Source organism: Eublepharis macularius, chromosome 2 (assembly GCF_028583425.1).
Source record: "Eublepharis macularius isolate TG4126 chromosome 2, MPM_Emac_v1.0, whole genome shotgun sequence".
NCBI lineage: Eukaryota > Metazoa > Chordata > Lepidosauria > Squamata > Eublepharidae > Eublepharis > Eublepharis macularius.
Genome location: NC_072791.1, coordinates 83,898,525 through 83,923,100, shown reverse-complemented (window position 1 = coordinate 83,923,100; position 24,576 = coordinate 83,898,525). Strand labels below are relative to the sequence as shown.

Genomic DNA, 24,576 nt, shown 5'->3' with positions numbered 1-24,576 from the left:
GGTGCTGAGATCCTGGTTGTGAAATTGAAGAATTGTTTGTACTTGAGTACAGAAATTGATAGAATTGCCAGCCTAAGAGAAAAGGATTGTGTCCATGAAAAGTGTCTTTTTAATTGGTATATGCATTTCAGGCACAGGAACATTAAAGCTATCCAAAGGTTGTTAGAAAGCAACGGAATCCCCTTTGGTGTTTGTGATGCTAATGAACAAGCCTGTGAAACTTGCTTAAAGGGGAAGGCAACTGCTCCAAGGTGCAACCCTTATGAGAGAATTGAGACTTCTAAACCTCTACAGAAGGTTTACTCAGACATAATTGGTCCAATTTGTAGTTCAGTAGCTGGACATAAGTATATCTTAACCATTTTTTTGATTTTTTTTTATTTTTAATATCTAACATAAAAAACTACAAGAGACTACAAAAATATAAAAGGGAAGAGAGGGAAAAAAGGGGAAGGGGGGACTGGGAAAAGGGGGAGGGCAACACATAAACAACAAACGCTACACTACATGTCTTGTATTCCCTTCATGCTGTAATTTTTCTTAAAAGTTAACTTTCTAATATGCTATCAGATTGGTAGATTTTATACAATACAAACTATATTCAGGATCAGGCTTTCTCCCCCCCCCCCCGCGTCTCGGTCTCAGTTCTCTCTGCGCGGCTGGAGCAGCTGCGCCCGCTCTCTCCTCCCCCCCACTTTCCCCTTCAGATTTTGAACTTTCTTCCTGCTGAAACTCCTGACGGTTGGGCAAAAAGTCTGTCAGCTGCGCTTCTGATGTAATCTTGTAAGTTTGATCCTTATATCTAAACCAAACGCCTTCTGGAAACAACCATTTATATTTTACATCACATTTCCTCAAGAAAGCCGCAAGTCCTTTATACTTGAATCTTCTTTTACGAGCCAAAAATGGAACATCCAATATTTTAACCTTGTTGCCCCAATAATCCAAGTCCACATTATACGAATTATATAAAATGGTGTCCCGAGTCTTCTTAGATGAAAAGTCAATAATAATCTCGCGAGGCAGCTGACGCTTCATTACATACTTTGAAGATGTCCGCCGGACTTCCAAAATATCGCTTTTTAACTCTTCTTTAGTTGCCTTTGCGAATGGCGCCAAAAGTCCAGACACCAGATCTTTCAAATTTTCACTTTGCTCCTCTTTTACATTCTGAAGACGCAGTACCGGTTTGGGCACGGTCCACTTGCAATCCTATTATTTGATTCTCCAAAAGCTTCACTTCCTTACTTGTTGCTTTCATGAGTACTGCGTTCTCGTGCGCAGACTGCTCTGCTCCGGTCGCTGTTTCTTTAATGGTTTTCACTTCGCTTTCCACTGAATCAACCTTTTGCCCCATTTCATTTAGTTTCGCTACAAAGGGCTGCACAGCATCAAAGACTACTCTCCTCACCATCTCTTCCAAGGTTTCCCCCTTCCCCTGTAATGTCGCCATCACCGATTTACTTATTGCTGGGCTCTGCTTTCTCGTCGCCATCTTAGGGGGGGGGGCGCCAACTAAGTTCTGAAACTCCGTGAAGGGGAAGAAATCCGCTCCTTCTTAGCTTCAACTCCCACCAATCCTTTGCATACGCTTAGAAGTCAGAAGGGATTCGCTTACTTACAGGTTTTCACCTTAAATCTGCTTATTGCCGTTCTCCATGGCCCGGCAGCATGCGAGGTGCTGCGCAAGTCTGCTGGCCTCCATTGGAGCAAACGGGCAATTTACCCCCTGCATTGCTTTCAGGGGGTTCTTCCCGCTGCGCTCCGGACCCCGTCTCCCTCACTGGGAGTCCTGGGGGTTAACCCTCGCGGGTCAACCGCCCGGTCAGGCTGCTCGGACGTTTCCTCCCGGACCTGAGGAGAGGAGCGTCCGACATGGCCGGGAAAACGAAACCGAATCAGTATATCTTAACCATTTTGGATGACTTCTTTTGCAAATGTATACTGACTGAAAACCAAAGATCAGACAATAGATAAATTTAAGAGCTTTGTGGCTACAATAAGAAACCAATTGGGGAAAGCCCCTGAAATCCTGTTCACAGATAATGGAACAGAATATTGTAACAGTGAATTCCAGAAATATATTGAGCAGGAAGGAATAAAACATCAAAGAAGTGTGAGATATTGCCCTAATCAAAACGGAACAATAGAAAGATATAATAGAACTTTACAAAATATGGCAAGATGTCTTTTGTTTCAAGCTGGACTTTCTAATTGCTGCTGGGGAGAAGCAGTAATGAATGCAGCCTACCTCTATAAAAAAATTCCTGCACTGAGCTGTAGGAGAAACCCCCTTTTATTGCTGGTATGGGAGAAAGCCAGGATTAAAGCATATTAAATCATTTGATGTTAAGGCTTATGCACATATTTCTAAAGAGAGAAGGGGCAAACTGGAACCCAGGGCAGAACTGGGCATTCTTGTGGGATATGCACCAAAAGGATTCAGAATCTTAAACCCCAGAACCTTTGAAGTAAAAGTTTCTAACGCTATCTGCTTTGATGAGAGATGTATGTTCACAGGGAACAAAGAACCTGACTCAGCAGTGCCACCCAGTCGTGAAGTCAATGGCCCATACTTCTGTAATCTGGTTTCAAGGCTGCCTGATGCTAATGCTGATTGTCAGTCTCCAGGAGGAAACCAAGGAGGCCTCACCTTCAGAAGGGGCAGAGGCAGGGGTCCTTCCACAAGAAGGGGAAACAGGTGAAGCCTGGCCAGATGACACAGAGACAGAGACCAAAGTGAGGCGCTCAGCAAAGGAAAACAAAGGTGTGCCACCACTGAGATATGAATCCTGTGCAAGATTGCGAACTGCTGATGAACCAGCAGACTGGACTGAGATACTTGAATTGCCTGAACATGAACAGGGCAAATGGATTAATGCTGCAAAGGAAGAGTTCAACTAACTTCACAGGAACCAAACCTGGACTCTTACAAGACTGCAAACTGGAAGGAAACCCATTGGATGCAAATGGGTATTCAAAGTGAAGCGCAATGCAGATGGGATCATTGACAAGTACAAAGCTCGCCTCATTGCTAAAGGATATACACAGAAGCCTAGAATCGACTTTTCTGGAAGAGTTTGCTCCAGCTACAAAGCACTCAACAGTAAGAATACTTCTTAGCATACCAGAAGATTACATATTGAACACCTTGATGTTAAAACAGCCTTTCTCAATGGAGAACTGGATGAAGGAATCTACATGACTCAACCAGAAGAATTTATAGAAGGAGGCAAAGAGACTATAGTTTGCAAACTCAATAAAAGCATCTATGGACTATGTCAATCTGCCAGAGCATGGAATGAGAAATTAAGACAGCTGAGTTTTAAACAAGGTGAAGCTGAACCTTGCCTATTTACAAGGATGATAAATGGACCGTATCAGTACCTGCTTTCAGGTCAAGACCAGATATATGCACAGCGGTTGGGATTCTGAGCAGAAAAACAAGTGCACCCAACCAGGCTGACTGAGAAGCAATCAGAAGCGTAACCAGATACCTGATTCGAACAGCAAACCTAAAACTAGAGTTTTCACGCTGTGACTACCCAATTCTAGTTGGATACATGGATGCCAATTTTGCTGAGGAGATAGACGACCACAAGTCAACCAGCAGTTACCTTTTCTTCTATGGAAACAACTTAATCAACTGGACAAGCCAGAAACAAACTCTCATCACCACATCAACCACTGAAGCTGAATATGTGTCTGCAGCTAAGCCTGTGGTGAGCTTGGATGGATTACCAACCTACTGAAAGACTTTGGAATAAAAGAACCAAAACCCATCACTCTATTTGAGGACAACCTAGCCTATATTGCTTTAGCCAAGAGTGAAAGCATCAAAGGAAAACCAAACACGTAGTAATGAAACATTTAAAGGTGAGACAGCTGCAACAGCAAGGACTAATAAACATTATATACTGCCCTTCTGATGAGATGGTTGCTGACATACTAACCAAGCCGCTCACCAAAGCAAAGCTTGAACATCTACACAAGAAGATGAATTTATTTATTTATTTTATTCGATTTGTATTCCGCCCTCCCTGCACCAGCAGGCTCAGGGCGGACTCCAATTAATAGAATAATATAAAATACAATATCTTTAAAACCAATAAAACATCTTAAATATTTAAAAAAGAACACACACAACAAGCAATACAGCAGCAGGTTTTGAAAAACCTATGGCAGCAGATTTCACCAGCAACCACCACCCAACCACCTCCAAAGGCTAGGTGGTAGATATCCCTTTGTAGGGGCACAGCATGAACCTTCATGACTTTTGAGAAGGGGTTTGTTGGGGTTTAGCAAGTGTTTCCATTTCAGTCATGGAAGAGTTCAACTGTTTGTGTCGCTTATTTAATTAGTAAACTTACTTTGCATGTAACCACTTAGGCCTCGAGCAAGGATTCCCGCCATAGAAATGGGAGTCTCTAAGCATAATGAAGTAGAAAGGATTTTCTATTGGACAACTTGTTTATTGGGGGAGCAATTAAGTGATGCTATATACTGAAGTTTTATTGCTCTTTGTTCAGTTGCTTCCACTTGCTTTCTCACTCTCTCTGTTACTTTTCTATCAAGATGTAGTCAGCTTAGCAATTTATTATTTTCTCGAATGTAACCCTATTTTTATCCTTAGTAAAGTATTCTTACAGAACTACACTGGAGTGTGTGTCTATTCTCATTACTTCCAATGCGCAATCACTGCATAACTCTGCAAATTTCCAACAGATTGAGACTTGGAAGGGCAGCTGTGAGGGAGCATCTTTATCCTTAAAGATAAAAATGTCTCTCTGGGGACCAAGATCAAGATAATCCAAACAATGGTATTTGCCATTATGATATATGGATGTGAAAGTTGGACAGTGAAGAAAGCTGACAGGAAGAAAATTGATTCATTTGAAATGTGGTGCTGGAGAAGAATAAGTGGGTACTAGATCAAATAAAGCATAAATTCTCTCTAGAAGCTAAAATGACAAAACTGAGGCTATCATACTTTGGTCACATTATGAGAAGACAAGATTCTCTGGAAAAGTCAATAATGCTAGGAAAAGTAGAAGGCAGTAGGAAAAGAGGAAGACCTAAAACAAGATGGCTTGACTCAGTAAAAGAAGTCACGTCCTCCAGTTTGCAGGATCTGAGCAAGTCTGTTAATGATAGGATGTTTTAGAGGTCTTTCATTCATAGGGTCACCATAGGTCAGAGGCGACTGGACGGCACATAACACACAACACACACATACGTATATACTTAAATTTACATCTATGTGAGTATGTGTTTAGTCTTTTAGATTATTAAAAACTTTTGGAATTCTAGTGCCTTGGTATTGAACAGGTAGCTTTTGAAAAAAAGAAATAGTATACATTTGTAATATGTGAAAACTAGGAAATTAGTTTTTGGAGGCTTTTGCTGGTAAAGAAAAATGGTTTCCATTATCTTTATGTATTTTCTACTATTATGAAGAATGAATAGTATATGTTCATGTGTTACTTTAGCCCCCAGGAAAAGATCTTGGATATTATGGAGGCAAACCTTATTCAACATGATCTTAGTTTGCAGAGCTGCCAGGAAAATATACAATATATAAATCAGAGGCAAGGAGCCATAGTATTTTCTGGTTTAATCAAAACATAGGAATTGGGATGCTTGGATTTTCTTCTTCCCCCTTTTTCTTTGCTGTCTCTGTCTTTCAGTGAGACCTTAGGCAATCCCAGCATTCTAGACTTTTTATAATCAAGCCTTTTTGTAACTCAAGGCCCCAACCTCTTTTGAATCTTGACATGTCTCTGACTCCTAATCTTGCAAACTGATTTGTGTTCATGCTTAAATCCCATACAGTCATATCTTAAAAGAATAAAAATATGGTGGCCATGTGTGCTTGGAAAGAATGAATGTCCCCACTTCCAAAGCCCCTCCTCTTCGTTTTACAGAAACCAGAGTTTTCTTCTGGCTTTATCTAACCCCAACAAACTTGCCACTTGGAAGAGATGTGAGCCAGCTGAACTTATGAAACTGATAGCAAGCTGGCTGAACACATGGATTTCAGAGACCACCCCCCATGTCTGCGAAGCAGTTCTGTTGCCAGCCTGATTTCTAAAAAGCCACCTAGTAAGCAATCTTCTCAAATCAGCCCTTCCTCGCATTAGATCTTCATGGAGCCTGGAATATAGATGCTACTTACTATGCGTAGGAAGTGCTCGGATTTCCTACATACATAATGTTTCTGTTTTTAGTCTTAATCTTTATTTTTGCTTTGTTCATCTGCTAAATTGCAAATGAGGACACAGTTGTGTCAAGATTTTAAAGGTTGTATAAAAGGGCTGTGAATGTATGGTTAAGTAGCAAATACAGTGTGAAAGACACAGAATAAAACCTATGCAAGTAAATATTTAAAACGTTTATGTCTATGCTTTACTGCTACATATTAAATTCCATTATCTGTAGGATAAGTGTTACTATTTTCCGTTTTTGAAGTTAACCCTGTTCAGTTTATTTGTATTTTGAAGCACATTACTTCAGTTACAGGCATTCTTAATTTACTCCCACATTTAAAGGACTAGTTATATGTTATGTGCAAATATGTATAACCCTGATTCAAGGGCACTCCTCTTACTTCCCTCCTTTGAGGAAAAATGCTGTAGAAAGGAGTAATTTTGAGTGGGTATGCTGGGAAGGGCATCCGAATCATTTGCTGTTCTGCGCCCCAAATCACTCCCGCCCAAAGCTGCTTTTCCCTCTGCAGGATAATTACCCTTTTTGGTTTCACTAGTTAAAAGGATCAGGCAGGGCCAGCCTGAAGATTTTGGCAGCCTAGGCAAATGATGTCGTTGCCCCTGGCTCTGTGGCGAAGCTGCTGCTTGCCCGCCTCATCCTCTGCTGTAGGAAAGCTGCCACCCTCCTCTGCCCCCTTATGACAAGGGAAGCTGCAGCCCGCACCCCAGCACTGTGCAGAAGCCATCCCCTCTCATACCACCCTTGCTGGGGATTGTCTTGCAGGGAAGAGAAGTGTGTGCACGTGCTCCTGTACTCCCGTCATACTGGTGACAGAGGAGCAGTGGGGCATGCTGAAGCTGAGCTCAGTAAAATCTCCACCAATCAAGCTATATTTACTGAGCTGAGCTTTAACTTGCCCCACAGCTCCTCTATTGCACTCATTTTCCAGCCCAATGAGGGAACCACAAGGTGTACTGAAGCCCAGCTCAGGAAAAATACCCCGTTTGTAGGTGTAAATTGGCTTCAGTGTACCCTGTGGCTCCTTGATTGCACAGAAAATGATGTCATTTTCTAGTGCAATGGGGGAGCACAGGAGGTAGGTACTCCAGTGCTCCCTGAATCCCTCTTTGGCCCCTGGGGCCTCTGGCAAGTGGAAACCCTACTAGCAGTGATATAGCCAGTAAGTGTTCAAGGTCCTCAGAATATCAGTTTTAATACCTTGTGATGACTGAAAGTATTTCAAACTTTAGTTGTGGGAATCACTTAAGACAGTGGTCTCCAACAGGATTCCCGTGGGTAATTGGGAACCCACTGACACCTTTCTTGATACCCACCAAAGGGTTTTTAGAAAGTGGACAGGCCAAGTAGGGCTTTTTGGGTTTTTGAAGTTTATGGTATAATGATGACAGTGGCTTTAATGTAAAGTACTTTATTGGTGAAAATAGCACAGTGGGACTTTCAATAAACACACAGAGTAATCGTCTGTAGAGTTACTGTGGTCTAAGCCCATTGGTTTCAGCAGTCTTAGACTGGAGTAACTTTGCATAGGATTGCACTGCCGATAGGTTAGGCTTGGCTAAAATACTTAATATACCTAATTGGAACTTCTATTGAGGTCATCAGATCTTTCCAGTTTGAATATATTTTTATAAATCAGGTGAAAGTTGATGATATCACGAAATCATGTTTTGGTAACTTTTCAAAAACTGGGTTTTTTTTAATAATATTTTTTATTTTTAACATCTAAAACAGTAAACTACAAGAAACTACAATAGTACAAGGGGAGGGAAAAAAAGGAAAAAAAGAGAAGGGGAAGGGGGGGTGGAAAAAAGGCGAAGGCAGCATACAAACACTAAACACTACACTTCAATGCTTTCCCTTCATACTGCCATAATTAAAAATTAAAGCTTAATAAAGTAATGATGGAATGGTTGATCTTACAAAATACAAATTACAATTCAAATTAAATCTCCCCCCCCCCCCTGGGCCTCGGACGCAGTTCTCTCTGAGCAGCTACAGCCGCAGCGCTCGTTGCCTCCCCCCTCCCTTCAGGCTTCGAATCTTCTTCTTTTTGCTTGGTGTCTTGCCCAAATTCTTGATTCTTGTCCACAAAATCCCTTAGCTGATCTTCCGAATTAATCTTGTAAGCTTGATCTTTATAACTAAACCAGATTCCTTCCGGAAATAGCCATTTGTACTTTATGCCACATTCCCTCAAGAGAGCTGCCAGCCTTTTATACTTAAGTCTTCTCTTCCGAACTAAAAATGGAACGTCCTTCAGTATCTTGACTTTATTGCCCAGAAAGTCCAAGTCCGCATTATATGAGTTATATAGGATAGTGTCCTGGACCCTCCTAGATGAAAACTCAATAACAATCTTGCGAGGCAGCTGCCGCTTCATTGCATATTTTGAAAAAGCCCAACGGACTCCCAAAATGGCGCTTTTTACTTCTTCTTTAGTTGCCCTCGCGGGTGTCGCTAAAAGTTCCGAGGCAAGATCCCTTAAATCCTCGTTTTCCTCCTCTTTAACATTCTGGAGACGCAAAATGGTCTGTGTTCGCTCCACTTGCAGCCCAATCAGCTGGTTTTCCACCAACTTTAGCTCCTTGTTCGTTGCTCTCATAAGTGACGCATTTTCCCGAGCAGACTTCTCTGCCCCCCCCGCTACTTCCTTGATGGCTTTCACATCGCTCTCAATTAAGCACACCCTTTGATCTGTTTCATTCAGCTTGTCAACAAAGGGTTTTATGGCTTCGATGACCGCTCTTTTCACCAATTCCTCGAGCGACTCCCCTCTTCCCTGCAGGGCAGCCGAAACTGACTTGCCCAGAGCAGGACTCTGCTTTTTCGCTGCCATTTTAGGGGGGGGGACCGCCAATCTTCCGAGACTCTGCGAGGGGGAAAGAATCCGAATCTTCTTAACTTCAGATCCCACCACTCCTTCACATGCGCTTGTAGTGACAGAAGGGATTCGCTTACTTACAGGCTTCCGCCTAGTCCTGTTCTTTGCCGTTTTCCGTGGCCCGGCAGCACGCGAGGTGCCGCGCACGTCTGCCGGCCTCCATAGGGACAAACGGGCAATTTACCCCCTGCCTCGATTTGCCAGAGGGCTCTTCCCGCCGCGTCCCGGACCCAGACTCCCTCCCTGGGAGTCCTGGGGGCTAACCTTTGCAGATCAGCCGCCCGGTCAGGCTGCTCGGCCGCTTCCTCTCGGACCTGCCGAGAGGAGCGTCCGACATGGCCGCGAAAACGAAACCAAATCGGTAACTTTTCAAAAACTGTTTATGTTCCTATCAAAATCAGGCCAGAATTTAATCAGACCTATTCGTGTATCGCAAAAACACGTTTCATGGGGCCACGTTTTTCACAAAATCCACAACTTTTGGGGCCGATCCGTTCAATTCGTGATGCCAGGCAGGCTGGCACCAATACATTGATTCCATAGGCAACATAGGCCCAGAATGTCTGCAGACCTTTTGTTGCCGTGGAAACCCCAAACTTAGCCCACATAACCTTGATAGGCGGCTCTCCCTGCCAATCTGAGAGCTGAGCAAAGTTACAAATGTGGCGGGTCTGCGCAAGTTTACCTGGGAACTGTAGTTGGAGACTCCTTCCCTTCTCTGTTTCCCTTCTCCTTTTTTAAGAACGGGATGGTGGAGTAGCAGTGGTGGTGGCAGCCTTAGCAGCTCCTTCTGCCTCTGCTTGCTGCTTGCCAGTTTCAGGATCCCTTTTCTGACTCTCTGCCTCCCATCCTGCTGCTCTGACATGCCTTCCCAACCAAGCTCCCCGGAGCAGATCCTGAAAAGATCTTCTCTCCTTGGCTTTTCCTTCGAGAACTTGGAGGCAGGAGGGAGGGCATGTTAGAGCAGCAGGAGGATGGGTGGATGGGAAGGAAAAGTCAGCAAAAAGACAGTGAAGAGAGGAAACCCAACAGATCCACTCCGCTTGACTTTTCTTCCAGCAGTGGCAGAAATCAGGAGGCCAGGAGGATGGGAGGGAGGGAAAAGTCAGCAAAGAGTGCCTGAAAAGAGCTACTTTGAGGGTGGCTGGAAGAGAGCCTGCTAAAGTCTCCCTGCGAGTTTGGCATCTCTGGGTATGGAGGGGGCTATTGTAGGGCCCCGGGATCTGATGAATCACAAACCTAACATTTCACAAGACAGGACAATTTCGTGAAAGTTCGTATTTCGTGGTTCATTGAATGTTACAAACCATGAAACTCAAGGTTAGTTTTTTCTCCATTTTATGCCCATCTCTACTCAGCATCAGCTGTCTTTGTTACAAGACATAGTACTGGCTAAAAAAGTCTGGTCTCATAAGAGAAGGGCTCATGTAAAGCAGAGAAGAAGCCAGGAGAAACATTTTTCCTTTTTCATAAGTGTCTTAGATGCCTGCAAAATAAAGACAGATACAGCCAGATGAGGGTTTCTTAGCTATGTCATTATATATACTTTGTGTGCATGCAAGAAAAAGTCTTTAAACAATGTTAATTATAAGAGTCATCTCCTTAAACAGAGTTTCTGTTTAAAATGCTGAAAATCTGTTAGAGTTATGCATAACCTCACTCCCTGACATTTTGTGGTGCGCTCTGCCTCCCATGGCAGCCATTTTGTGGTTGGCTCTGCCTTCCATGGCAGCCATTTTGTGGTTGGCTCTGCCGTCCATGGCAGCCATTTTGTGGTTGTATGCACCACCCTTTGGCAGAACTCCAAATGTGCCCACAGGCTAAAAATGTTTGGGGACCTCTGACTTAATGGATGCAATGCACTACGTACTAATATGCAAGCTCTATTGGAAAAGAACTACAGTTTTTTTAAGTTCCGATCTTTGTACAGCTTTGTTCACTTTTGTGCTACAGATATTTCTGGTGGATTGTTCCCAATGCCAGAAACTTTCTTGTCTTTCTGAAATCCCATTCTGAGATTTATTAGCAAACGAGAGAAAAAACCTCAAGTTTGGTATTTATTGTGCTGCTATATTTCAACAAAGAATTTCTGGACAATTCCGAAAATATTTTCAAGTGTTTTTTTTTAATGCTGTCAAATAGCAAGCCCAGCCTGCCATTAATGGGTTGGGATTGGTGCCTTACCAACTTCTTCATTCAGAAGAGGCACATCTCAGGCACTGCACTGCAGCAATTTTACTTTTATTCCAAGTGCTTCAACTTTGACCTCTTAAGCAGGCTTCACTCTCCAGGTCAACTGAGACATTTGCAGGAGTAAATAATTTATTTGTTTTAATGCCACATTAAACCAGCATGAGTGACTGGTTTCTGTGACCTTCCCCCCTTTGTATTTAATGTAGTGCTTTTGGCTCTTCTTTAAAGAGGACTCTGTGGAGTAATTTCAGCTCTTATCAGTTTGCTGACAGCTATATGAGCTATTACTGGCTCCAGGCAGTGTGTGCTGGCGTGTGAAACCTCTCATTCTGAACTTAAGAAAAAGCAAGGGATTATGAGGAATATGAAGGTAGAGACTGTAGGTAAAGTTATGTGTTGTAGAGATGCATGTCAGGCATCTTATTTAGCATGTAAGCAAAGCATCAACTTCCAGCCAAATGTCAGTTTGAATTTGGACACTTGAGTGAACATGAAGGTGTACAGGCTTTTGAAAGATGAGCTCCCCCCCCCATTAAAATACTAACTTAAAAATATTGTAGGCAAATGCAAGGTGTTTAAAAGGCTTTTAATTAATATACTTGACTTTCAGCCATCCATTCCCCCCCCCCCCGAGGGAAAACTGCCTGTATCTCTGGGCTTTTTAGAAATACTATCACCCTGAAAAGAACTTCTACCCATTGCCATTTGTAGTATTTTAGGTAGTGTGACTGGAGAAGCTAACCCCACTTTAATCCTCGTAGAGTGCCTCCCTAGAAATCTGCCTTCATAAATGTCAGGCCTGGATGCTTTTCCATCTTATCAGATGGAGCAAGCAAGCAGCAGTGCTCTTACTCCTCTTGAGAAATTTCTTTGAAACAGACTGGGAAAGGAAGAGGGGGGACTATTACTTAACTACTTATCAGTAGTGATACTTGTAGTTTGCTGTGATATTTTGAATAAGTAAAGGGGAGTGGTAGAATCCTTAGTGTTTACTGAATGTTTTTTTTCTGTGCCCCTTAACTGATTTTTATCCCTTAATCACTTTAGTTGCATCTATACACCATTAGCTATTGTGCTGTAGCAAACTTTTGCAACTGGATTTCCCTATGTGGACAAAAATTCCAGTTGAAAATGATGCTGTAGAACAGTGACCCATATCGGAAAATAAGGGCTACGTCCATAGTTTTTGCCTTTGAACACTGTTCCTTTATCATAGCTATCATGTAATAAAGCAATCTTGGGGTAGGACCTTAGGAAAGATAGCTTTTCCCCAAAGAATTTCCAGTGTTTAATGGAAATCTGTTGGTGATACATGAGTAGATATGCACAAATGGCAAAGACCCCCACACCAAAAATGATAGTTATATGGCATGCAGGGTAGATATGATTTAAATTGAATTGAGTAAGACTAGATTTAAATCATGTTTTTCTACATAAAGACTCATTCTTTTCTGCATAAAGACTCCTCACACTTAGCTTCTTGTGCAGATCTATTCTACTCCCAACGATCTTCTGTTCATTGAATTTTTTGAAACTTAGCACTTAACAGGTAAGGGGTTGGTTCTGTGTACAAAGATTTGCAAAGGAACATGGGATTAAGGTCTTTTTCTCAACTGTGTATGTTTATTTTATAACCTTTTTGCTGTGGAGACGTGATCTCTGCATACAGAAATTCACAGTTTTGAGAACTATAAAACCAAGCATCTGTAATAATATCATCTAGATAGAAAAATTGCCCAATCTTACAGAAAGCTCTGGAAGAACATGATATTGTGAATGGGTTAATGGAATTCATTTACCAAAAAAATTAAACATTGCATGAATATACAACCTCATGTTACATAATTAAAAACTAATCCTTATTTCATGACTATAATGTATCTTAAATAGAAAACTATATTTAGATAGATTTTTCCTCAAAATTTTAAAATTAAAAATCCAATTTAAATTTAAAAATCTGATTTTTTTTTTAATCATTGATTTTTATCCATCCTAATGGCATGACAGTTCAAGGTAGTTAAGAAACGGGAAAGAGAGGGCACCAAAAGGCAGAACAAGCTCTGTGGCTGCAAGGGTGGTCCAGTACTTACTCCTTATATTTCTATGCACATATCCTGCAACAGCTTTTACAGCTGCTGAAGACCTACCGCTGTTTCTCCTATTCTTCATACCTTACCTGAGATGAAGAAAAGAAACACATGTTAAATGAATGGGTGTTTGTTTTGAACAGCTTTCATAAAATCTAGTTTTCCTGGCTTCTGTGTGAAGAAGTTAATTTCTCCTTTTTTACTCCAGTCTGTATAAAATTATTATTTAGATTTGCAGTTTTGTATCCTATTTCATCTCTTGCATGTTGGATGCAAGGCAGCTGTCTTGTGTTTTACAGGCTAATCCACTACATTGAGAAAGCCCATTTTATAGCAAGACAAAACTTACATATCCTGGAAAGCAATCTTTTGCAGAAATTTCCATGATTAGCATAATAAATGTATGCAAATTAAGCCAAACAAAAAGCATATGGACCATTTGAACAAGTCTGATTAGACGCAAACACTTGTTAGTTTCAGGCAGAAGCTTTGTTGATTTGTAACTGCAACCCATCTTAGATTAGATATTCAGTTCTTCAATAAATAAAGTTCAATAATACCAGCAAAGAAGGAACAGCACTTCAAGGATGCTGGCATGGAATTGGCAGTGGAGTTGTAGCTGAAGTCCCTGTGATGAAATCCCTTTCCTAGCTCCCCGTATTTAGAGTCTTTAAGAGCACTATTATTAATTGAGGTCTGTCAACCAATTGGAAAATGTTTAGGTTAATAATTTGCATTTTAACTGATTAATTATTTAAGTGTAAACTAACCACAGCTGACTGTGCTTAGCTTCTGCAATCTGATGAAATTGGGCTAGACTGGGCCATCTGGGTCAGGGCTACTGGTATGTGTACATCTAGCCAAATGGCCATATGTATCTAAACACCATCATGTGCCATTTCTATACTGTTATTTGTTACATTGCTATGAGCTTGATCATGTTTGAAATAGTTATGACAGACACAGGTGGGATAGTGTGTGAATGTGGGCAAGAGCATGTGTGTTTAACTGGAATAATGCTGTGTCTGTGGAAGTATCTGAGCATGAGGCCAAGCATGGAATTACTATCCTAAACCTGTTGAATTCTTTCTACTTTCCAGTGTTGCATAATTCTGGATGTGACACCATCTGTTTTATCCCCTCATTGTATGTCACTGGCTGTTGTTGATTACAAGTTTGTGTGTGTGTGTGTGTGTTTGAGGGGGGGGTGAGGGAGTGTACATTTATTTGTGATGCGTACTTATATGGAAGAGAGAAAGGGTCTGTGTACATATATAGAGACCAATAAAGGTAAAACTGTATCCCTAAATATTCAGTAGACTGCAAATTTTTTTCTAAAAGGCAAGTAAAATAATTTAAATAAATGAATGCTGGGATTACAGTAGTATAGAAGAGGTTTGTGTATGTACACACACGTGCCTATACCAGCAGGCCATGTTACAGAGTGTGTATCATGTTTCTTAATTTATGGTTCTGAAGTACTGATTGACTGTGCTTATGGCGTATTGAATCACTATACATTAACAAGAGTATTTGGAAACAAATTAACTGAGTAAAGAAAATTGTTGTACAGCTACAAACTTAATACACACTTTTACAATCACTTGACTTTAAGTAGCTAAGGTAATGTTCAGTGCAGCCTTATCCTAATTATTGGACCATACCTAAGTCTGAGATGTTCTTCTCTAATCTCTAATACATTCCAAGTTCAGAGTTGAATATGGGGCCTGACTAGAATTGTGATTTAGAGCCTAGGCTCATCACAGCTCAGATCCAAACTTATTTTAGCTTCCAGCTTCAGCCCTGGAAGATGAAAAAAAGAACTAGTGTTTCTAAACCTATGCAAAAGTGCCTGTCCCTCACCTGAACACTAACAGTCAGTTCTCACAGTGTGAGCTTACAGCTGCTGGGACAAAAGTACATCTGGGCAAACTATATTGCCCTTCCTTCTATTTTATAAATCACACAGTGGCCAAAGCAAAATTCTCACCATTGGTTCATTTAATGGAATATTGTGAAAGCTGAGGGCGCTGTTAAATAAGAGGCATTCATTTGTACTGTTGCCTAAAAGACAGCATTTTAATATGAGGTACCTGTATGAAGTAAAAGGAATGTGCAAACTTTGTGTGTATAATTGACAGTGGGCCCTCTTTGTTTGTAACTGTGCTAAATCAAGAGAATTACATTCTCTTTTTTTTTTTTTTTTTTTTTTGTTAGAATTACATTCTCTTGATACTAATGAAAAAATCTTAGGCAAGATCAATGTCGTTGTGGCAGTGGGTGTTTTTTTTAAATTATTTACTTATGATGCTGGATACTGATTAAAAGTTTCCAGTCATGTTTTAAATGGCCAAGTCTAGAGCCAGGGCAGCTGCTGACCGAAGGAGATGCTAAGGGACATTGTACCAAATCACAGTGGGAAGCTTCAGTGTGTAGCTCTGAAAGCTGGGAAAGGTGTAAACAGATCCTCAATTTATCTGCTGAATGGGCTCTCCAAACACTGTTTTATTGGACAGTGGCTCCTGCTTTACTAACCTCTAACCTCAGTGGTGCTTGGAGGTGCTACCCACTGACCAGCCTTGCCTTTGAACCTCTTTCGGTTCCTGCCACCTCAAAGACTTGCTGTTGGATTGCTGTGTTTTTCTTGGGACTTCACCTCTCAGCAGGAGGCCTGCAGCAGGGAAAACTGATCCACCCTTAGAACGTTGACATATTTGAAAGCGATACCCCCGAGACTTGAAACCTATTGCTTTCTGTTTCAGGAGCTGTCTATCACTTGTCAAAAAATGTAGCTGAACCTTTTTTTACCCCATTCAGTTGGAAGACATATTGTATTAAGACACATTATATGAGCATGTCTAACATTAATTTTCTGCTTCTTTACCTAATACCTCTTGTGTTTGCAGTAACTGTAGCAGAGCTAAATAACTGTACAATGGATTTTTAAGGTGATTAGAGAGAAGAAGTGGAAAATGAAACTCTGAATCCATAGCTCTTCTAGTCAAAGATTCCCCTATAGAATTCTTTTTGGCTTTGCTTCTTAATTCTCTGCTCTGAAAATTCAGTGCTGTAAACTTGGCACATTCTGGCTAATTTTGGTTGCTCTGACTTCATCACCTTCAGTGGTGGTATTATTTTAGCTTAAGATTCCTGATGCTTTTTATCTGTTCCCTTAGTAAAGTTGTTACCTGTGTCCATTGCCTGTGGATTTAGGCAACTCCAATGTGCGAAGATGTGCCTGAAGAGGAAATTAAGGTGCTTAGAAAACAGACCTTATTTTATCTTTATATGTGGAGGTTATGAGGAATTGCAGTGAGTAGACAGGATGAGGCAGAGAATAAACTTTTTCCCCCTCTCTCTTTTAGTGCCCCTTCCAGGTCTTTCTGTCTAGTATATTTTTATTCTGCTTTTATTCTGCAAAAAACCACAGGGCAATCAATGTACATGCTTCTCCCTTCCCTATCTTTAACCTCTTAACAACTTTGTGAGGTTGGTTAGGATGAGAGAATGTGACAGGCTTAAGGACACCTATTCATAGCAGTGTGGGGATTTCAACCTGAATGTCCCAGATCTAACACTACTATACTACCCTGGCTCTCCATCTGAAAGCAGACTCTGAGGAGGTGACTATTTGCAGGGAGCTAGTGGTTGCTGCCCTCTCTTCTTCTAAAGAGAAACATCTCTGGGCACAGTTTGCATTAGTGAAGGTCCGGGCTCAACTAAGTGCTTAGTATTACTGGAACGAGCTAGTGTTCCTTCTAACCTGGCAATTTGTCTTGTACCTCCCAGCCTAAGATGTAAATGCTTGCTAAATGCTGGTGATATGTTTGGAGGTTTTGAAGGGGGAAATGAGTTGATCTGATCTTTTTGATCTTCTTTCCCCCTTAGCTGTTCATGGTGTTGCTAGCTTTTTCACCAAAGGTAATCCTGGTTGTTTGATACAAGTGTTCATGGCAGATATTTGGAGGCCAATGAACCCATGCTAATATTTTTTTAACAGGGCTAGTAGTTGATATCCCAGACTTAACAGGGCAGTCCCACCCAGCATACAGGGCTGATAGGTTGGTATATGTAATAAATAGAATGTATGAGTACAATGGCAAGTGAAAAATATTAACTCTACAACACTATATTTCCAGCATTAAAACTGAGGAAGAACATAGAATGTCTGCAACTGTGTAGAAGCAGCACTAGTAATAATTTGTGGCACTCCTGTGTAGCAGACATCCTTTGGTTTACTTGGACTGATTTCTTGAAACTTAATAAAGTTCAAATGTGAAACAAAGATCAAGAAGTTTAACAGGCCAGAAATTTTAGTGATGTGGAGTTTAACTCAACATACCTTCCCTTTTTAACTTCACCATTGGGAGACATATCTCTGATGTCAGGAGTTTAGAGCAGTAAAATTGAGAACCCATGGAAGGCAACTCCCAGGTGATCAGTATGTGGAACGTCAGGCAAGCATTTTGAACCATGACCTTAGTGCTCAGTGCGAATCAAACTACAAAACAAATGTGGATAATACATAAGATTTTATTTTCTGAATCCAATTCATTTTCAAATGAGATTACTAGAAACTCAGTAAAAGCCTCACGCATTTCTGCTTTTGAATTCTTTTAAAGTCTGAATTAGAGTAGTCTAATTGGTGCCAATAGCTTTAATTGTACCTAAGCATAAAAACTACCGTATGGGTCAGACTGTTCACTTTAGCTCAGCATTTGACAATGAAATACAATGGAGAAATTTAATATTTCCATCAAATGAAAAATATAATCCAATATTATTTGATTATAATGTATGTTATAACATTATGTGAAACAATAATTTGAATAATCTTGATATATTTGAACAATTTGAAGTAGTAGGGCTGCCAACTTGGCAGCAAAGCAAAAGCAAAACATAGTGCTTACTTACCTGATATATTTTTCCTTCTACATCCTTTTGAGTTTGCTGGTCAACAATATGAATGATGTGATCTCAGTATCATTTGAACAGTTTTTAAAATGACTGCTGTAATTCCTGTTCAATGTTAGATTTCCTTCTCTTGGATTAAAAAAATAGTTGTTCAAGTTTGTATTGTTTAAAAAGAAACACGCATATACATGACTTAAAATGGCTATCATAGTATATTATATACAACTGGGGTTACAGTTAGGAGCAGAGGGTGGAAATCAAATATAGTCCAGGGATTTCAGTGACTGTTTTTGAAAATTGATCCTTTGATAACTTATCTGAATTACAAACTGTTCGATTGAGTTAACTAGTCTAAAATGCATATATGCATACAGTGAACTAGCTTAAACTTTTGGGGGGGGGGGATAAAATTTAACAACTTAAATTTATAGCCATCCAACCTGAGAATCCTCAGCAGCTTGAAACTTGGAAGTTCTTAATGTTTCTAGAACTGGGCATTGCAAGTGAGAGCCTCCTATTTACATTGATTTTTACAGAAAGTTATATAGGTGCTTTACCTCTTACAATGAATTGAGAGCATGTACGGTGGTAGTGAATCTAAGTACTGCATGAGTAGATTAATTTCTGCACCTTTTTATGCATGTGCAAGGTCTTCTAAAATCACTGGAACATGTATTCATATCAATGGGTGCTGGATTGCAGCTGAGCAATGTATATAGACTAGGCATTTTAATCGAATAATATTGGATTATATTTTTCATTTGATGGAAATATTAAATTTCTCCTTTGTATTTCATTGTCAAATGCTGAGCTAAAGTGAACAGTCTGACCCATAGGGTAGTTTTTATGCTTAGGTACAATTAAAGCTATTGGCACCAATAAATGTGCTGCTATGGTAGATGATGTATTAATAACAAGTGGAAGCCCATGAAAATGCATGGCCTGTAGGTTAAAAGTAGAAGTCTGGGTGGAGGGAATTGGGTTTAAACAGTTTAAAGCTTCAATTAAAGAGAGAAAGTATAACCTTTGGGGGAATTGTGCTACTGTTAGAACAGCCACCTCAGCCTAACAGATCTGATGGTAGTAAAAGAGGCATGATTTTCTGTAACCTTTCTCCCATAGGAAAGCCATTAAAGTAAAGTAACATTGGCCAGCATGAAAATGGTAACATTTCAGGACCCCATAAACTGTGTAAAGTGTGGCACTGTGGGAACGCTTGACTCTTGCAGTGGGGCAAAATCTTATAGCGCCATGGCGCCTCGCTGTTGGATTAGGCAGTTAATTTTTATTGCCTTCTTCCAAGCTCTTCTCTCCCCCCGCCCTTTGGCCTGGATGAATGGTGAAAGCTAAAGTGCTTCCCAGTGTGTTCAATCTGTTTCCATTAATTGTTCATTTTTATTTATCCTGTCTAATACTAATTTGTTAACATTTTCCGGTGATGCATAGTGATGGAACGCCTCAAGTTGTGTTAATATCAGATCTTGCAAATTCTTTAGAAATGGAACTGTTGCAGCATGTTATCTTTGAGGGGAGCATTCCTTTAAAAATAGACACGTGGAAAAAGCAGTCTCTGTGTCTATTTCAAAGCAACATTTGAACCTCTAAACCACAGGGATATATTAAAAGCGCTGTTAACTTTCCCATCCTCTTTCTTACAGGTTAACAGCCTTCTGATTGAAGAGGAATCAGAAGTTTGTTTATTCCAAATGTAACGTGAAAACCACATATCCCAACCAATAATCATTCGCTGTTGTTTAAGACTGCTATTAAAAATTGATCTAAAAAATCTTAAAATTATCACTGTACAAAGTTCATAAAAGCACAAAAGACCATTTCTTATGTCAAAGATCAGAATCAGATAATCATACATGTCACCATCCCTTATCATATCCATCTTAAATCCAAAACGTAAGATAAAACTTTAAGAATCTTACCAGAATGCTTTTCTGATAGGTTAGATAGTTTTCTGCAACTCAAGTTGGAAAGAGTCAGGTTTTTGAGGTGTGTGGTTATCTAATACAGGCTCAGTGACATGAAATTCATATGTCTATACCAATATTATCTGATTTGTCACTTCTGATGGCCTGAGACAAATTTCTTTCTGGCCTTAGGAATTTGCTCATGGAACAGTGGTATAACCTGATGCTGGCTAGGCTTGTGAAGAACTGCTGGACATGAAAGTCTGTTTAAGGAAAATAATCTTAAGTAATTTACTTTTGATGATTAGATTTCCCACTTCTTTGATGGTGGCAATAGATGTTTCTAACCAATTAGAATATTTTTTCAGCGCCCACAGTTATATTATAAACATATTTCTCTTGTTAGAAAACTGCTGAGCTAAAGTAAAGTCTATTATACTATGTTTCAATCTTTTGCTATACTGCTTTAGGGTGTGTTAGAATTCCCTAGAATTTGAGTGACATGTGGTATAGACATTCCCTTACCAAGAAGGATATACTTGTGAAAAGGTTTGGTCCTACTCTTCTCAATAAATTAACTTTAGTGCAGCTAACTTTAAAAGAAACTGCGTTAACAGTTGTTTGTAAACTAATGGAAAGCATGATGTTCTTAAGGTATATGTAGATTTTCTTGTTTTGAGAAAGGCTTATAGCAAACCACACAGCTTGTACTATCATCAGACAATATGTAGTGGCGGATGTTCTAACTTTACTGCAGTACTTCAAAATTTGGGCATTCTTTTTTAAGATCGCTAAGGAACTGATTCATGGCTATCAAACAACTGCTGTTTTCAAATTAAAAAAACCCCATTCACTCTGAGTAGTTAAACAACAAGAAGAAATTGCTTGGGCTAGGTAAAATTGGGCCATTTGAAAGTACCCATATCTTCATTAGCTTTTAGACTTTGTCTTTCAGTGACTGGGAGGGGGGGGGGGGGCGGGAAGGGAAAAAAATCAAAGCTGCCTTTGATGAAATAAGAAGATGCATCTCTTCTTAGAAGAAGAATTTCCTGCTGTGTTCAGTAATGTTCTGCATCAGACAGTATTGAATGACTGACTAGTCATATTAATCAGTTTATTTTCTGGAAAAGCAAACAAGGTGGGAAGGAAGCACTGAGCCTCGGAAACATCTGTTTGGAGACTTGTAATCCCCTTGGAAAGTTTTGGATTCTGTCTTAAAGAAACATAACTCAGAACAATTATGGTCAGTTGATAAAACCTTTGTATAGCTCTTGTCTAAATTAATAATTACATAAACATTTGGGCTATAAAAGATACATTCCCTTCCTTCTGTGTTCCCCTACTCTCATTATTCATAGAGTGAAAATGCAGTTGTTAGTAAGACTGCTAGTAGGACTCTTGTCAAGGGAATCTTGAGGTAATGCCTGCTATAATAACAACAATGATATAAAGCATTTATAGACACTGTTTTCAGATCATGGACAGTGATAGTGAGTCGGTTTGGTGTAGTGGTTAAGAGTGGCGGGACTCTAATCTTGGAGAACTGGGTTTCATTCTCACTTCTCCGGTTGAAGCCAGCTGGGTGACCTTGAGGCAGTCTCAGCTCTTTCAGAGCTCTCTCAGCCCCACCCACCTCAGAGGGTGATTGTCGTGAGGATAATAATAACACACTTTGTAAACTGCTCTGAGTGGGCGTTAAGTTGTCCTGAAGGGTCGTATATAAATTGCATGTTGTTATTATTATAGAGAAACCTGTTTGAGAATGCATTTGATAGGATTGTCCTGAGAATATCCTTTAAAGCTCTTTCAGCTCCTGCAGCATGAGGAACTAGCAACACAATCTTACATAATATTTTAAATTGGTACGCCACACATGTAATAGAGAATATGGCAATAGTGTACATGAGCACCCTCTGATAGTACTATAATTTTCTGTCTATTATTTGAGTTCTTTGAGTTCTTTGCAGATATAGGAAGTGCTTCGAGCACTCATGTGACCATCTCTTGACCTACTTTTGTATAGGAAGAGAATTGGCTGCTGTACATGCAACATGCTATAGGTCAGCTGCTAGAGCCCAACATATGAATTCTCCATTCTCCACCTACGGTAAGCACCCCCCCCACCCCCGACCTCACATGTACGTTGAGGAGGAAGATCCCAAAGCAACACTGGGACAGTGTTTTTATTTGAATAAACTAAAATATCACGAACTAGTAAGCATTTTTTATTTCACTTGTGCTCTACTTGCTTATTTTAAAATTTATATCCTGCATACTCAACCCTTTCAGGCTCATGAGGTGGTACTCAGACTTATAATAATAAAAAAAAATGAAAAGGCCAAATAATTTTAAACTCCCAAGGTGCTGATTTTCAAGGTTTCAGCCACAATATAATTGCTCTTTTTGATCACTGTAGAAATAAGCGTCCTGCTTATTTGAAATAAAACCAGCCAGGTTTGAACCCAAATCTGTAGCACTCGAGTCTTTTTCAATGTTGGTTTGAATTTAGATCGTGTTACATGTTTTCTTTCTTGTGCATGTCTTTTCTGTTAATATTGATGATTTAACTCAACTTCCACCTGGGCTGTTTCTGCATGTCCTTAGAGGTACAGTTCATTCTCGGAACTGTGGTGGCTTTCCCCCAAACATGCACACATTATCGTTTGCCAACACTGCGCATATTGTTTTATTACCAGGTTTTCTGTGTCTTTACCGGGACCGCACTTTGTTGCCAAGTAGCCCCCCTCTCCTGCTCCAAGGCCTGCCATGAACTGTGTTCGGGTTCCCTGCGTTGCTGTTTTACTGCTACACCGGTGACTGCCTTGCACGTGTGCACTTTAACACACGTGTCTATTTCCTGCATGTTTACCTACCACGGACTATGCCTATTCCTGCCTCTGCTAGGGACTAAAAGCTATGGACTAAAACTACAATAGGGACTCTCTTTCTGGGCAGCACTGCCCATGCCAGTATCCTGACCTCCCTGCGTGTCTGGACCCCGCTACATGTGCCTGTTTCCTGCCTACGCTCCTTGCTACGGATTATCTGCACCGGGCTGCTCCTACCTCTACTATGGACTGTGTTATACCTGCTGTTCCCTGCCTCCATGGAAGCCTGCCTCACCCGGGCCCAAGCCGCGCTGTTAGCAGCCAGGTGCCAGCCAGGGAGACCTCCAGCGAGCCTGACCAGGCGCCCCCGGGCCAGTTCCCGCCTGGAGACTCCCACGGGCCGGTCACCCAGCTTGCCCTCACTACCGGGCAGCCTGCTAGCAAGCCCCAGCCATGCCCAGCCGGCAGCCATGTTCCCAGGCAGCCAGAAGACCCAGAGAAGCAGCCTGCTGAGAGAAGCCATTCCAGAGAAGCGAGCAGACCACGTCCGCAGCGGCGAGCCTCACCCTGCTCTGCATATCTTAATAGCCGCCCCGGAGAAGGAGCTAAATGCCGACCATCCCAAGCACTTAGAGAATGCATCTCAAAGCAGCCTCCGCATTCCAGAGATGATGATGTCGGGTCAAGCCCTGTCCGCTGGAACATCCATTCAACACGCCCGGATCTCCCCCTCCCTCCTTTGTCCCCTCTTCCCAAGGTGTCACAATAATATAATCAGATTCCTAAAGTGGTCCATCTAGGGTAGTTGTAGAGCCATTAAAACCTTTGTTTTGCCCGTGAGAACCACTAGAAACTGCATCAGCCCCAGGGTACATTTTGGGGTATTTAAACTGGTCTCCCAGGCCACATGGTACGCATGCCATTCCTCTCCTGATCCCAGCCAGCGCGTGCCATCCCTATCCAGACTCCTTGCTGTCACTCTATTTCGGATCTAGTGCAGGCATTAGACCACCTCATTTCGCTGCTACGTCTTTGCTCCGCTTCAGGATTGTGAGTATACCCAACTTCATCGCTCTCAAGTGGGCTATCCTGCTAATGCAACCGTCTCTACTTTCCTACTCTGTTTTCCTAGCTCTTGTGTGTAACCTTGTATGCGTGTGCTAGTTCAGGCATACACCACATTATTTAGTAAAACACGTTGTATCGTTATTTAGTCTGCGTCTTTATTGCATGAGCAATACCGGGACCCCGGTATATATTGGTTAAAAGATCCGCACTAAATTTAGTTCCAGACTGCTAGCTAATTCCCCCATTCAAACAGAGCAGTTCTGGTAACAACTTGCTCTGATGTTTTCTTTTGTTGTGGGTTTCCAGTGTTGTTTTTTTAATTTGAAACATTTCTGAAGACACCTCCTACTCCTTCAGTCTCTGCCCAGTTCTTCCACTGAAGCTCTTTCCCTTCCTTCTTCACATTTCCATTCAGCCACAGAAGTCTGCTTGCAACAGTAGCTGCATGCAATCGTGCA

General features: G+C 41.0%; 1 protein-coding gene across 1 annotated transcript in view; it reads left to right on the top strand.

Annotated features, from left to right (window-relative positions):
* EXT2 (exostosin glycosyltransferase 2) overlaps window positions 1-24,576 on the top strand; it is a 139,806-nt gene that overhangs the window by 36,991 nt on the left and 78,239 nt on the right. The gene's annotated exons all lie outside the window — the stretch shown is intronic.